This window comes from Callorhinus ursinus, unplaced genomic scaffold, assembly GCF_003265705.2.
Source record: "Callorhinus ursinus isolate GAN/ISIS: 27379988/994484 unplaced genomic scaffold, GSC_fseal_2.0 scaffold11, whole genome shotgun sequence".
Classification (NCBI taxonomy): Eukaryota; Metazoa; Chordata; class Mammalia; order Carnivora; family Otariidae; genus Callorhinus; species Callorhinus ursinus.
The window spans coordinates 38,767,753-38,785,221 of record NW_027397073.1 but is presented as its reverse complement, the minus strand read 5'-3'; the positions used below and the strand labels follow the sequence as shown (position 1 = coordinate 38,785,221).

At 34.0% G+C, this 17,469-nt stretch overlaps 1 protein-coding gene across 8 annotated transcripts in view; it reads right to left on the bottom strand.

Moving 5' to 3' along the window:
• CCDC178 (coiled-coil domain containing 178) overlaps positions 1-17,469 on the bottom strand; it is a 427,560-nt gene that overhangs the window by 290,919 nt on the left and 119,172 nt on the right. The gene's annotated exons all lie outside the window — the stretch shown is intronic.

The window sequence follows — 17,469 nt, the reverse complement described above, 5'->3', positions numbered from 1 at the left end:
TGTCAGCAACACACATGGGGGAAAAATCGTCTCTTCAACAAATGGTGTTAGGAAAACTGGACAGCCACATGCAGAAGAAGAATTAAATTGGCTGGACCCCTATCTTACACCACTTACAAAATTAAATTGAAATGGATTAAGGACTTAAATACAAGAACTAAAACTATAAAACTCCCAGAAGAAATATAGGGAAGACTCTCCTTGACACTGGTCTTGGCATTTTTTTTTTTACACATGACACCAAAAGCACAGGAAACAAACTAAAAAATCAAGTGGGACCATGTTAAATTAAAAGGCTTCTGTACAGAAACAAAACGAAAACTTTCAATAATTTGAAAAGCCAACCTACTTAATGAGAGAAAATCTATTTCAAACCATTTATGTGATAACCACTAATGTGGTAAAATGTTAATATCCAAAATATATAAGGAATTTCTGTAACTCGGAAGGTAAAAACCAAATGTAAACTTTAAGTATATATAATTTTTAAAAAACTAAATAAATCATGAAAGTACTTTTAAATTGATAAGAAAAAATGACTTTGGATTTAGACTATGATACTTTGAGATAATCCTTGTTTGAATGGATTGAATAGAAAATGGAATGTGAGTTCATGGAAACAGGAATGTGCACTTAAGATCTGCTATAAAGAATAGGAGGGCAGAGCTGGAAGGCAGGACTCTATTTTATCTTGTGTTTTCTTCTTTTCTAAGATGAGCAGTATTATGCAATGTTCATATGCTATTAAAGTAGAGAGAAATAATGATAATTCATGGGAAAGAGGAGATAATTGTAGTTGCAAAGCTCCTAAATGTGTAAGAGTAAATGGCATCCAGGGGTGCCTGGGTGGCTTAGTTGGTTAAGTGTCTGCCTTTTGGCTCAGGTCATGATGTCAAGGTCTTGGGATCACTTCTCCCTCTAACTCTGCAGCAAACCCCCCCCCCATGCTCTTTCTCTCTCTCAAATAAATAAAATCTTCTTTAAAAAAGAGTAAATGGCATCCATTTGGCAAGTGTGTGGGTGACCGGAACTCCTATGTAAGAGCTGCTTCTGTTATCATATGTTAATAGAGAGGAACACAGAGTATGTAAAGACAGACACAAATAGCCTATCAAGAGAAAGAGGTAATTTTCATTTGATTGCTTCTATGTCCTCTATTAATTATTTGGGAAGATTATTAGCTTTAAAATGAGGATGATGTGGGTATTAGGAATGAAGAGTGATAAGATGTGAAATAGTTCTCAGAAAAACTGAATTGTCTAAAAATTTTTTGGTAGTGGTGAATTTGACTTGATATTTATAATCATAGAATTTAAGTTCTACTCAGAAGTAAATTTACTGCAGTACTAATGAAGCTTAAATATGAGGGCCTCTAACTGACCCCAATCCCTTGTAAAGTCTTTTGAGTGTCTCTAACAGTGTTTTCTTTTTCTTTTTTTTTTAAGATTCATTTATTTATTTATTTGACACAGAGAGAGACAGCTAGAGAGGGAACACAAGCAGGGGGAGCAGGAGAGGGAGAAGCAGGCTCCTGGCTGAGCAGGAAGCCCGATGCAGGGCTCGATCCCAGGACCCTGGGATCATGACATGAGCCGAAGGCAGACGCTTAACGACTGAGCCACCCAGGCGCCCCTCCAACAGTGTTTTCAAATGGTCATACATTTTTTATAGAGTTTGTAAAAATAAGATATTTTAACCAAAATTTATTAAGACTATTTTCTTTTTCTGACAATTTATCCTTGTCAAGTGGCACTGAATTGGTTGTGGGAATTCTATATTCATAATCTTGTATTCTTCATGAAGAGATCTCACATTCTATAACACTTAGGGCTCTACTAATTATTTATATCCCATCATCTTGTCCTTTAGGGCCCACCAAAACATGATCCACCCCAGCTGAAATTAATTAACACAGCTGTGTTTTACTTTAGCCACATTCAGTTGTTGGGATCCTGCTTTAGTTAAATAATAGGGCTTTTCAAGTCACAGAAATAAAATTTGAAGGTTATTTAAATGAATGCTTATTTTGGTGAGATATTAACTAGGTTCTGTATAAAAAAGAAGGAAGGACAAAAGGGTGGGATATAAATTAGTAGGGATAATAAACTGGTCATCTTAAAGTGTCAAATACTTGTTGGAGGGTAATAGTAGAGTAAGTAAGCCGGAAAGAAAGGCATCAGTTGTGAGAGAGTGGATTCTTAAAATTGAGACCACAAGGTGACTCCATTAATGGAAATGGTAAGATGTAAGGGTAAAACTATAAGAGAAGGTGGTTGGTATGAGATGGAAGAAAAGACTGTTGGGAATGTGGAGGTCTAAAAATTGAGAATCCAAGTTCTTGCATGTACTAAATACAAACCAAATTCAGGTTTTGATTGCCTCTGCAGAGACACAGAGAGAACAGAAACGGGGAGAGCAATTTATTTGTAATATTTTAATTCCTTAAAAAATGTCTAAAATAGGCTAAAATATTGGTGAGTAGTTAATTTTGAATGGTGCATATAGCATTTTCTCTTTCAATAGCTGAAAAAGTAAAAAATAAAATAAAAGCAAAATAGTTTAAGAATATTCACTGAAAAATGTGCTGGTAAAAAATCATATTCTATACTCCTGTGAAGTAACTCAAATTAATAGGCTGGTAAGATACAGCTAAGCAAGTATGAAAAACACAATACCCTGTGGATTCATTCTGAGTATTCCAGGCTATTTAACAACTTCAATAGTATTCTAATTGCTATCTCTACAAACAAATCACTATTTTGTTAACTCTTGATAAACACATTTCATAAAATATACCAGTATGTCTTTATGGTGTTCAATAGCTTTTTTGCTCATTTCCCTCGATTATCAACCCCATCTTTGGATCACTGCAGTTACAATGACATTGTCTTGCTTGAGGTACAGTAGAGCATTAGGAGCAGATATTTTACAGAGCTTGAAAGTAAGAAAATGGCTATATAGAAATTCACACCACACAGTGAACTTCAAGCAAACTAAATACAAGTTAATCAATTTCAAATCATCTTAAACAAGTTCATTTTCCTTGACTTAGGTTACTGAAGCCTGCCTATCATGTGAATAAGCAATCAAGTAAAGTTGCTTGCTCAAGTCAAATGTCCCAAGTGTAAAAGGTCCATTTCTAAAGGATGCTGGCTTATCTGAAAGACAAAATTACTAATTATACATTATACTACAAGGTAAACAATGATGTAGCATTATCATCACCAAAAGGGCTTGCAAATATTTGTATGCAGAGTAATGAACAAACATCTGTTAAGAAATATGACATCTATCTTTCAATGTTGCCATTTTTAAAATGAACTATAGATCATATACTGAATTAATTATGTCATTTATTCAAATAGTGTAACAGTTGGAAATGACATCAAATAGTGAGATGGTATTCTAGTGCAATCTTAGAATATATGTATCAGTCAAAATTTGGGGAATTTTCACGAGGGCATTCAATAGATGTAGGAGTATGAGTGATTTGTTTAAAAGGCTATTATTTTTAGACTTAAGGAAAAAAGAAGCTGGGATTAGGGGAAGGTGATTCAGGTAAATGGAAGAATAAAAAATAAAAGAGTAAGAAGAACTGAGCTCTTTTGAGAAAGCAGTAGTATAGCCAAATAGAGATGGAGAATTCAATAGGCTTTGATTTTTTTTTTTTTTTGGAAGTAGTAAATGTCATATCCACAGTCTGCTATAACATGTCAGAAATAGGAAACAAGACTTGCCAGTGGAGATAGAGAGGCAGTATTTCTGAGAAAGAACATAAATTTTGGATTCAGATATACCCACAATCAAATTCTAATTGTTCTTTATGTAATACGGGAGGATGGTTTCATACACAAAAATTTCCCTACCTGTGAAATTTGGGTAATAATACCTACCATTAAGGTTGTTACAAAGATTAGGTTTAAATATCGAGAATAATACATACACTGTACTTATACACACTGAATAACATACACAAATGATTTAATAAGTCATTTTTTGTTAATCAGAAAGTATCAACAGCATGGATCTTTATTACAGTGCCATCTGGTTTAATGAAATGGAAGACAATTAGAAAAAGAAAGATAAATAAAAAAGGTAAATAATCATTAACATTACTTTGGAGAAAAATGAGATATCACAGGTGACATCAGAACAAACATATAGCAGAGTGAATAGAAGCACAGAGATACTGAAGCAAAGAAAGAAATAAGGATAACAAATTTTTATATTCAGCTTTCATTAGTTCATTATGTGATTTATTTAACACCTACTGAGAAGAACACAGACAAGCACACAGACACACACAAACACGCACAATGCCTAAAAGCAAGGAGCTTAGCTGAGAGGAAACATAAACAAACCATCAGTAACTGTGCACAGTGAGACAAGTCCTGGGCAAAAAATATATGAAATCACAGGAGGTTAGTTAAATGAATACTTATGAGCATTGATTGCATATCAAATGCTATGCTAGGTGACTGGGATACAAAGATGAATTAAAACTAAGCTTCCCAATTTATATTCTCACGAAGGAAAAAAGACACTCAAAATAACAGATCTTGGTGCAATCATTAGTACAGTAACAAAAAAACAGAGAAGCATTTAATACCACCTTGTTTTGGGAATAGGGGAAAATAAATTACCAACAGGGAAAGCACCTGGGAAGAGCTAATGTTTGACCTATTGTATGAATGATCAATTAATCATATATATATTTTTTAAGCCAGAAAAAGAGGAAAAGGGGGAGGGGGAGGAAAAGGAAGGAAATTTCAATCAGATGAATACCACAGACAAAGATTAAAGCTTAAAACAATATGTTTGGATATATTAGCATTTTAATAGGCTAGAATATTGAGATCATGGAAAGAGGTGGTACAAGAGGAGTCTGAAGTTTTACAAGTAACAGATTAAAGTGTCTAATCTAACAGTCTGGGAGCTTAGACTTCATGCTATAGTCGGGAGGGAGACTCTGAAACTTTTACTTGAGTAAGGCAGACTAGTTGGAAGCCTATTTTAATATTCCAACTAAGAGACAATTAGGGCATGATTTATTTCATTGGTAATTAAAACAGACAGAAAGAAAAGCACCATTTAAAAGACAGACTTAAAGAAGTTGGTAAGATGTTGGCTGTAAGCAGGTAGAAAGGTTTATAGGATGATGCCTCAAACAAGTAACTTGATGGGTAATGGTGTCAAGATGTGATGCTAGGGGAGAGAGGAGATAGTCAAAATGATACTATCAGGAGAAATAAAGATGTGGATAGAGATTAAAAAGTAAAGAAAAGTATGACAGATGTTAAGATAATGAGAGTAGATAAAAATCTCTGGAATTGAAAGTAGACCAAGGACATAAATGGGCTGCGGTTGGAACCCTGAGTTAATCTATTAAGAGACAGGCAGAGATAAATGAGCCACTGTAGCATTGCTAGAGAGAACAGCTTCATAGACAAAGGGAGAACCAAGGGAGTGACATGCTGAATCTCAAAAAGAGATAGCATCAGAGAAAGCATAGACACAAATGCTTGGTTCACATGGAGGAAAAAAGACATACAATAACAATAAAGGCATCCAGTGGATTTAGAAAGGGAGATGTTTGTTGTTGCTGTTATTGTTGTTTTTAACTTCAGTGAGATAAATTTTGGTAGCATGGGAGTTTCAAAAGCCAGACTGCTGTGTGTCAAAAAGTGATTAATAGTCAAGCAAATACTGTTAATAATCTAGCAAATATTGCTAATTATGTGAAAATTTTAATGGGAATGTAAGGGAAATAACTGCATGATTGCCGAAAATACAACTAGAACGAAGGCAAGGCTTTCATTTTAGCTTGGAAGAGGGTTAATGATGAATATAGGCTGAAGGAAAAAAGTAATGAAGATGTCAGAAATAGAAGTGATAAGAATAACACTACGTCCTGAGCAGGGCAAAAGGGATTAAGATCAAGAGCAGAGAAAGAGGTGTTGGCCTTAAAGAGGAAGTACCATTTACCACTTAAATGTAAAGAGGCAGGAAAGTGGTTTGCAGATATTATCACAGTAGAATACATTTGTTTGATAAAATACATCATGTTTGCAACTTTTCCTTCCAATATGAGTAACCTATAGTATGAAGAAAATTAAAGTTTTCTTTCTGAGTTTATCTTGTTTGGGATTTATTATGATGTCTGAATCTAAGGATTCATACTTTTAAAGAATTAGGGACTGTTATCTGCCATTGTCTCTTTGAATAATGCTTTCCCATTTTCTTTTATTTCTCATTCTCTTCTCCAAAATTCTTAACATTTCTTCCATATGTTTTGTCTCTTTTGTTCTCTGTGCTGCATTCTGGGTTCCTCTTCACATGTTTCCAAGTGTACTGATTCTTTTCCCTCCCAGCTGCATGTGCTATTTAATTAATAAAATCTTTAATCAAAATGAATCCAATTTTGGTGGGTTCTTTTTCAAACCTTCCTGAACCGTTCTGATAGTGTTCTATGAGTTTGTTTTGTTCCCTTTAACCATTTTAAACTTACTTAGGCAGAATTATTCTATCATTTGAAATTATTGGGGGTGTAAATATACTGCCGATTATTTCTGCTAACTCTCATTCATGTTGGAATTTTCCCTACTGTTTTATATTTTGTGAGCTCATCTTTAAAAGCTTTACTTTATCTGAGAAAATCTTGTGTGGCTTCAGCCAATTTATTTTTCTAGAGAATATTTATCAAAGCAAGATAATTTCTTACAATGATCATTTCTTGGTTAAGACCACCTAGATGGTATACATAAATGAAGACATCAAAAAATTGTGAAAAGAAGCCGGACTGTCCTCACTTGTTTTTCCCTACCCAGGTTTCAGGCTTAGGCAAACACACTTTCTTTGTCTCTGCCTTTGCTTGTGGGTATATTTTTTTTCTGCTCTCCCCATTCAAATGCCTTACTTTATCCCGCTCCCTTACTTGCTCAGATTCATAGCCCATGGCCTATATCTGAAGACACTAAAATTTAATTACCCTGTTTACCAAGATCAGCAAAGTTATTCTCCAATTCATATTTTCAGAGCAGCCAAATATCAACTAAAAATTTAACTTGAAGTTGTTAAGTTTCCCTTGCATTGGTCCCGGAGGGTTTCCTTTACTTTCCCATAAGCACAACATGGCATTTAAAGAATGTACATCCTATTTATGCTCCATTTATAAGGGTCTTACATTCTCTATTATCAACATTGCAGGAAATGTAAATTCTCACTACTTTTTTAACTACTTACTCTTTTTAGACATTTCATCCTGTCCTTTTAATTTTATGAATCAAAATTTATGTCTTCCTCACCTTTGTGCTATAGACCCATGTATCTAATTTTTACTTTTCATTTCCATTTGAAGAGCTAGTAAGAATCTGAAATTTAATATGGCCCAAGGAGACATAATTATATCTTCTCCAAAATCCTCCTCACACTTTCCTCAAGTCCTTATTACCTCAGCAAACAGCCTGACCATTTCTTTCCCTCACATTTATATTCCATTTATCAAAAGATTTGGTTGGCACTTCCTCCAAAATATATCTGAAATTAGCCATTACCATTTTTATTGAAAAAAACCTTGATCTGTGTCATCATTATAATTTTTCTGAATTACCAAAAAAGCTGTCATCCTTCCTATATGCACTAAAGTCCATCCTTCGCTAAGCTGCTCAACAGATCTTTCTAAAATAAAATGTTAAGATACTTTAAATGCATTCAATGTTTTCATCTGTATTCCTTTAGCACAGCCCACTTATGGGCTTGCAGTATCTGGGCCCTGTCTGCTTTGCCAACATTTGTCTCCTTAAATTACTCTACCCACATACAATTTTCCGGAAACACTGACCTCCATTCTGTTTCCAGAACACATAGGATCTTTATCCAAATACTGGGCTTTTGCATATTTCTTCCCCGGATCAGCTCAAAGCTGGCATGTCTTCTTCATTCAAGTCTCAATTCAAATGTTAAGACAGGCATTCCTAAAGGTCCTTGCTAAAGCAGAGCTCCCAATCTTTCCCTGGCCCTGTCACCTAAGCACATTATCCATTTTTTTCTTCCTCACAAGAGTTATCAGTGACTGAATTTTAAAAAAATTATCATTTCACATGTTTATTATCTATCTAGGAGAATATACCTTTAAATGATATCCCCAACACTTAAACTGCATTTCATATAAAGCAAGTGTTCAGGACTCACAAACACACACACATGCACAAACACATATACACTCTCACAAACATACATTTGATATTCAGGTCTACATTTTCTTTAAGTATAAACCTTGATTATAAAGCTTGTCATAAGCATAAAGTTATAATATTAGTCTACTGGCCACAACTATGAGATAATAAAATCACTACAAAAGTAAAAATAAAGATACATGAAACTATTTCTGATGTTAACCATGAAATAATGAAAACAACTGACCTTTATATTATTTTTTGTATCTCTTATAATGTATAGTGTGTAACAAATGAATATTTTCTACCAAAAATGACATTCAACAAATATTTAATGCACATCAGCAATGTGTCTGTAGATTAGTGACTAGATTAGTCCATGAGGATTCCATAATAGGGGCAAATACAGACAGGTCCTACCTGCAAGCATTTATAAGGTAGTGGGTATACAGCCATGCAAAAAGTGTACATTTTATCTTTTTTTACTTTATGTGTAAAACATCACTAAGGCTATCCTATTTCTAAGAGGAAAAATAATTAAATAAATTTGAGATCATCATATAAGGCAGAATACTTCTAGAAAACCACAGAAATGAATGGGGGAAAGAAATCACAGGTAATAAGTCACTAATGGCTAAAATAAGCTGCAGCTCCAAAATTTCCTGCTAGCTAAAGCCATTCCTGCCTTTCTAATCATACTTATTAGGCTGCTAAGAAAGTTTAGCTTCTATGATAATTATTACCTTGGGGGTTCACTGAAAGCAGGAACTTTCCCTTTTATATATATATGTATATATAGAAACTTTATGCATGTAATATGAATTCAATAATAGATTAATAAATTATTGAATTTATTTTTTGTTGGACTGAATTAACAATTTATATAATAATCTCTGTTTTTAAACATAACATTTTATTGAAGTAGAACTTTTATAAAGAAGAGTATGCAAATCAAAGAATACACCTTATTACAGTTCACTGTGAATGGACAAGTAATGCCTTCATTCAGACAGAAAAAACTGAACACTGTCAGCAGAAATTCCTATGTGTGCTCTCCCAGTGACAGCCATCCAATAGGCGCTGCAATCCTGATGTCTATCACCATCATGAAAATTTGTTAGTTTTTGAACAGGATCACATTGTATATACTATTATTGTGTCTTCTTTTGCTCAATATTATGATTACAAGATTCATCCAAGTTATTCTGTGTAGCTGAATTCTGTTCATTTGGCTCTTGATTTTGGCTCAGGTCAGAATCTCAGGGTCGTGAGATCAAGCCCCACGTTGGGCTCTGTACTGTGCATGGAGCCTGCTTAGCATTCTCCCTCACCCTCTCCCTCTGCTCCCTACCACTTGCTCTATCAAAAGAAAAATTTAAAATCTTACTTCTTATTAACTACTGTTAATATCTAGTAATGTTTCAATTATCTAGCTATCTATATTTTGGTTAGCACTACACAGTTTAATGATTATTTAATCTTTTTCTTGTTTAAATATATCATAGAGCTGTTTATGATCATGAATCACCTAAAAATTATGCTTACTTTCACCTGATAATAATTTTATTAAATTATAAAACAATATTACATTAGGAAATTAGTTATAATCACAATAGAAATTTTGATTTATTTGATTAGAACTTGATTTTTTCTCATTATTGAATCATATTCAAAAATTTTACATACTCCTATGTTTATTCATTTTAAAAATATCTTTTTTCAAGACTTACTATAAAGCTACAGTAATCAAGACAGTGGGGCTTATTAGTGAAAGAACAAATATATCAATGCAACAGAATAGAGAGCCCAAAAATAGACCCACAGAAATACATTCAAATGATCTTTGACAAAGAAGCAAAGGCAATAAAGTGGAGCAAAGATCAGCTTTTCAACAAATGGTGTTGGAACAACTGAACATCCATGTACAAAAAAATGAAGCTAGACACAGACCTTACATCTTCCATAAAAATTAACTCAAAATGTATCATAGACCTAAATGTAAAATGCAAACTATAAAATCCCTGAAGATAACATAAGAGAAAAACTAGATGAGCTTGGGTATGGCAATGATCTTTTAGATACAATACCAAGGCACAATCCATGAAAGACATTGATAAGCTGGACTTCATTAAAATTAAAACCTTTGGCTCTGTGAAACCCAAGGTCAAAAATTTGAGAAGACAAGCCACAAACTGAGAGAAGATATTTGTAAAAGATACATCTGGTAAAGACCTGTTATCCAAAGCATACAAAATAATCTGAAAAGTCAACAGTAAGAAAAAATATTAAAAAATAGGTCAAAGACCTTAACGGACACCTCACCAAAGAAGATAAGTATATGAACAATATCAAATAAGTATATGAAAATATGCTTCATATCATATGCCATTAGGGAAATGCAAATCAAAACAACAATAAGGTATCACTACACACCTATTAAAATGGCCAAAATCCAGAAGAGTGATAATACCAAATGCTGGTGAGGATGTGGATCAACACGAACTTTCATTCATTGATACTGGGAATGCAAAATAATACAGCCCCTTTGGAAGATAGTTTGGCAGTTTCCTACAAAACTAAACATATTCTTATCATATGATCCAGCAATCGTGTTTATTGGTATTTACCCAAAAGAGCTGAAACTTTTATCCACACAAAAATCTGCACATCAATATTTATAGCAGCTTTATCTATAATTGCCAAAACTTGGAAGCAACCAAGATGATCTTCAGTAGGTAAATGGATAAACTATGGTATATCCAGATATGGATAGTGCTCAGTACTAAAAAGAAATGAGCTATCAAGTCATGAATGACATGGAAGAACTTTAAATGCATATTAGTAAGTGAAAAAATCAAATTGAAAAGGCTCCATACTATATGATTCCAACTATATGTCTTTCGGGAAAAGGCAAAACTATGAAGACAATAAAAAGATCAGTGGTTGTCAGAGTTTGGATGGGAGGGACAGGGGAATGAGTAGACAGAATATAGAGGACTAGGGCAATGAAAATACTCTGGATAATACCATTATTGTACATACGTCATTATACATTTGTCCAAACCTATAGAATGTAAAACACCAAGAGTTAACCATGATGTAAACTATGGACTTTGGGTGATTAGGTTCATCAGTTGTACCAACTGCACTGCTGTGGTGAACGATGTTGATAAGGGGAGAGGCTGTGCATGTGTGGGAGCAGGGGATATATGGGAAGTCTTATATCTTCTCCTCAATTTTGCTGTGACCCTACTGGCTCTTAAGAAATAAAGTCTTAATTGAAAACCCAACAGTTGTACACCTTAAATATATACAATTTTTATTTCTCAATTGTACTTCACTAAATCTGGAAAAATATTTTTAAAAATAAATAATAAAATACATTTTAAAAAATGTTAAACATATTTGGCATTTTCTTCATAGAAGTTTCCTATTTTATATTTGTCTTTTTAGTTGAACTTAGGTTTCGTTTTCTAATGAATGAGAAAGCCATTTTTGTTAGTGGATAGAGTCTATAGAGGCCATTAATAATATCTCTTGATTCTGACCTATCAGATATTGACCTATCTTACCTTATATTTATATATGGTTTGGTGTTATAATTTATCCCACAAAATTTCTACCGCATGAAAATTCTAATTTCTAAAAGTAAATGAAGTGGCAAACATAAAAATGTTTGCTTGCCAATTTAACATCTAGTTTCTGTCTCCGTGAACATCTTCCCTCAATTTCAGACCTATGCATCAAAGTGATATCTAGACACTTATATTTGAATCACGCCATATACAATTCCAAACCAAATATATCAACATCTTTCCTCCAAACTTTCTTTTTTACCTCCATACAATTTTCATTATTCAAATCTTAACTCATCCAATTACTACCAAAGTGATATCTTTTAAAAGAGAAATCTGACTATATAGCTTCTTTAGTGGATTTCCATAGTCTTCATCAGAGTCTAAATCCTTTGGAATGATTCATTATCTAACACTTAGTTCCCTACCCTCAATGTTTGTCCCTACCTGCCTGCCACATAAAAATACGTGTGTGCGTGTGTGTGTGTGTGTGCCTGTGTGTGCACAGGCACACACACACACGCACAGAGAGACAGACATAGAAGTTAGATCAAGCACTTGCTCTAAGCTCTAGCCACAAAGTCAAAGTACAAACTCATAACAATCTTACTTGTACCCTAAGAGAATTGCCATTTTAACATTAATACTACTATTTGGGATTGTTATTATTGGATTAATATGTCAAGTATATTTGAACATCCACTAAACATCAGTTAAACTGAAGTCATATTAAGTTACAAAAAAAAAAATTACACAAGGTAAAAAATCCTGAATCTGAATATAGAAAATCAGGTTTCAAATGCCAGTGGTGTTAAAGCTGTAGTACTTTAGAAAAGGTACTATGCCTCTCTGGATCCTAAGTTCTTTATTTTTTCCTTGAAAGCCCCTACGAAAATTCTCTAGAAAAAGCAGAATTCAAGAGAGGATGTATGAATATTCCACCTCATTAGTGATCAAAGAAATGAAGTTTGAAGCAATACTGAGAATATATTTTTTCACTTATCAAACTGGAACAGATTTTTTAAAAACCTTAGCACTCAATGTTAGCACAGGTACATCACAGAACAAGCTTACGTATTGCTCAGCTTCAATAAATTATAGTCTTTCTGGAAAATAGGTTTAGAAAGTTATTAGGAAAAAAATACAGTTATTAGGAATTTATTTTATTTTTTTAAATATAATAGGAATTTAAAAGTATTATAGTCAATCTACTTCTTCAAATCTACTTTAAATTCTAAAAAGCAATGATGCTAACAGAGATTCCTAAAAAAAAAAACACAACAATATTTATGTCATAAAAATAAAAACAACCTAAACATAAACTTTAGAGTAATTATGAAAAAATCATGGCTTACCCATATAATAGACTTTTGTACAGATATTTAAATACTATATTTGAAATTTGTATAACAATGCAACAAAAATTCTATTATATCATGTTGGGAATAAAAGCAGGACATATAATTAGTTTCATTACTAATGAAAAAAATCAGTAATATATTAATATGATTACCTCTATTTACTGAAATGATTTTAGGTTTTTTGCACTTTTCCATATTTTCTTTTCTACAATAAATATACACTATAACCAGAGTCCAAAAAGATCAGACAAGATGTGGAAATGTTGATAAAATGGAGCTGTGAGTATCATGGCTTGGGAAATGAAAAAAAGTCTTGGGCATATCCAAGGACCAAAAAAAAAAAAAAAAACTCTCATAAATATAAGGTTGCAAATGATTAACTCAATTTTATCTTAGGACTCAGGATTTTCCACAAATAGTTTCCAGAAGAAAATGGACAATGCACAATGAAAATAACCAAGAGCAGCACAAGGAAAAAAGAGCAGAAGCATCAGCTAGGAGAATAAAATGCAAAAGTAGATTACAAAGACTACACATATTTAAATTATTACATGTAGATAAAATAATAAAATAAAATAACTATTTATACTATGTTGAAGAAGCAAAAGATAAGCTGTAAATAACTACATCAAAATATCTACATCAAACAGGGAATCATAAAATGACTTAGAAGATTTGGAAGAAAAGCTAATAAAGTTTGGAAATGAATAATTACGTTTGCATCCATCTATCTATCTATCTATCTATCTATCTATCTATCTATCTACCTACCTATATCTACTGAGAGTGAGAGACCAGTTAAAAACAAGAATGTAAGAAATGTTTGCCATATATGACGGATGATTATCTCCTCAAATATTACCTCTGTTTTTTTTTTTAATCTTCTTTTCCTTTGGAACATCACTTAAAAATGTGGTAGACCTGACTTTCTTGCCTGTATATCCCTTCATTTCTCTTTCATTTCACTAATCTTTCATTTATTCTCTGTTGAGCACTACATAATCTGCTATTAAAATCATCCATTTATTTTTTTAATTTCAAGTAAAAACTTAAAGGAAAAGTTAAGTAATTAAATGAATCTAAGGTATTAACTGGACAAGCGCAATGCATATGATGGAAATCCTTTCCCATAACCAGGGCTACATTCCCTCTACATGTGATAAATTGTATTAGTGTTCTCAATTATGCATGGTCTCTCTTTTTAAGAGGATTAGACTTACCATCCTGTTGACATCAGGCTTGGCCATATGACTTGCTTTGTTCAATGGAGTGTGAGCAGAAGAAACACTTATCATCTTCTGGTGGAAAGTGTAAGAGCTATCGAGTGATCTCACTAATGAATTTGTGCTTACCAGAGCAATGTACCCTAGAAGGATCTGATCCTTCACCCTGAATCTCAGAAGTAAAAAAAAAAAAAAAACAAAACATGAAGCATAGACAGCTAAGATGCCATGCTAGTGAGAGATTAACTTTTATACTTGTATACCACTAAGATGGGGTGGTTGCTTGTTACTGTGGTGTAATATGATAAATGCTAACCTCACACTCTCTTCTTTTCTTCCAGAGGAGTCTTCTCATCAGCTTCAAATTTTTTTCTCTCCTCTGGTTCTCTTAATAAAATGTAGTAATACTAACAAGTACAATTTTAAGTTACCTTTTGGAAAACAATGTTCCTCTTTTAAAAAGCAGAGGACCATAGGGGAAGGGAGGGAAAACTGAATGGAAAGAAATCAGAGAGGGAGACAAGCCATGAGAGACCTGGACTCAGAGAAACAAACTGAGGGTTACAAAAGGGAGGGTGGGGATGGGGTAACCGGGTGATGGGTATTAAGGAGGGCACGTGTTGTGATGAGCACTGTATATTAAATGCAACTAATGAATCGTTGAACACTACATCAAAAACTAATGATGTACTACATGTTGGCTAATTGAACATAATAATAATAATAATAAAAGTATTTTCAACATACAGATAAATCTTACAAATGTTTCATTCTATCATTTCCAAAGATAAAATGATCACTAAGAAATTTTAACAATCTTCCTATATAATCATCAAATTTCATCATTACTCCTCTCCCTTCTTTCCTCTTTCCCCCCCTCCAGTAATTAACTTCGGATAGCATAGTATGCGTCAGGTACTATTTTTGATGAAGAAAATATGGCCATGGCCTATGTCGCCCTCACAGATCTTCTCATTTTTTGAGGGGAATGAACAAGAGTCAAACATTCACACAAACAAAATTCCAAATATGGCAAGAGATATGACGGAGAAAAGTAGGTGTGTAAGACACACTCATAATAAACAAATTGTATTTAACTGGACAGCCGATGAAAAGCTTCTCAGAAATGACTCGTAAACTGTCTTAAGGATAAATGCTGGGAAGAAGGAACAGGAAAAATACTATAGGAAAAAGAAATAGCATAAAAATGCCATATGGGCTGGGGAAAATATAGCAAATAGGAGAAGATGAAGTAAGGCCATTGTATTTGAACCAAATAATAAGAGTAAACCAATCTGAAGGGGTATGTGCACCCCAATGTTTATAGCAGTAATGTCCACAATAGCCAAACTGTGGAAAGAGCCAAGATGTCCATCAACAGATGAATGGATAAAGGAGACATGGTATATATATATACAATGGAATATTATGCAGCCATCAAAAAAACTCTGAAATCTTGCCATTTGCAATGACGTGGATGGAACTAGAGGGTATTGTGCTAAGCAAAATAAGTCAGTCAGAGAAAGACATGTATCATATAATCTCACTGATGTGAGGAATTCTTAATCTCAGGAAACAAACTGAGGGTTGCTGGAGTGGTGGGGGGTGGGAGGGATGGGGTGGCTGGGTGATAGACACTGGGGAGGGTATGTGCTATGGTGAATGCTGTGAATTGTGCAAGACTGATGAATCACAGACCTGTACCTCTGAAACAATTAATACATTAGATGTTAAAAAAAAGAAAAGATAGTAGGAAGGGAAAAAAGAAGGAGGGGAAATCAGAGGGGGAGACGAACCATGAGAGACTATGGACTCTGAGAAACAAACTGAGTGTTCTAGAGGGGAGGGGGTGGGGGGATGGGTTAGCCTGGTGATGGGTATTAAAGAGGGCACATATTGAATGGAGCACTGGGTGTTATACGCAAACAATGAATCATGGAACACTACATCAAAAACTAATGATGTAATGTATGGTGATTAACATAACATAATAAAATAAAATTTTAAAAAAATTGCAAAGGAGACAAAAAAAAATAAGGGTAAACCATGTATATATGAGACTGCACAGGCAGGTATGTCTGCCTATTCAGGGACCTAGTAGGAGAGTAAGGAGGCATTTTTGTCCCTTCATTCCTGTTAACATTAATGCAGGTATGGAGAGGAAATGATCATACTTATGTTAAAAAGAAAGGAAAGAAAGAGAGACGATGGACTCTGAAAAACAAACTGAGGGTTCTAGAGCGGAGGGGGGTGGGGGGATGGGTTAGCCTGGTGATGGGTATTAAAGAGGGCATGTTCTGCGTGGAGCACTGGGTGTTATGCACAAACAATGAATCATGGAACACTACATCAAAAACTAATGATGTAATGTATGGTGATTAACATAACAATAAAAATTTTAAGAAAGAAAGAAAAAAGAGAAAAAAAGAAAGAAAGAATGAGATAATGGATTAGAAAGAGAGCATAATGACTGCAGTAAACTAGCTTTAGAAGTCACTATAAGTTCATGCAAGATATGATGATTGCTTGTACCAGGGTGCTGGTGGAGTAATGAGATAGTTAAAAAGATATTTAGCATGTGGAACATATTTTCTTAACATTTTGATTATGAGGATTGAAATAGAAAAAGGAAGCAAGAAAACCTGTAGGTTTCTGAGTAAGAAAACTAGTAGTTGCTAGAAAGAATTGAGGGTTGACAAGGGCAGCAGAAGCTTAATTAAACATATTTTAATTTAATTTAATTTTTTAAAAAGATTTTATTTATTTGTTTGACAGAGAGAGACACAGCGAGAGAGGGAACACAAGCAAGGGGAGTGGGAGAGGGAGAAGCAGGCTTCCCACGGAGCAGGGAGCCCGATGTTGGGCTCGATCCCAGGACCCCCGGATCATGACCTGAGCCGAAGGCAGACGCTTAACCGACTGAGCCACCCAGGCACCCCAAAACATATTTTAATTTTAAAGTGTCTTTGAGTATAAGAGGGTATGTCAAAAGGAGGTGATAGGAGTGAGCATAAAACTCCTTATTAGATCATTTTTTCAACATTTTGGTATCTCTAAAGGGATTCAGAGTGATTTAAAGAGCAACCAAGCAACATCTAGGGGCACCTGGGTAGTTCAGTTGGTTAAGCCTCCGGCT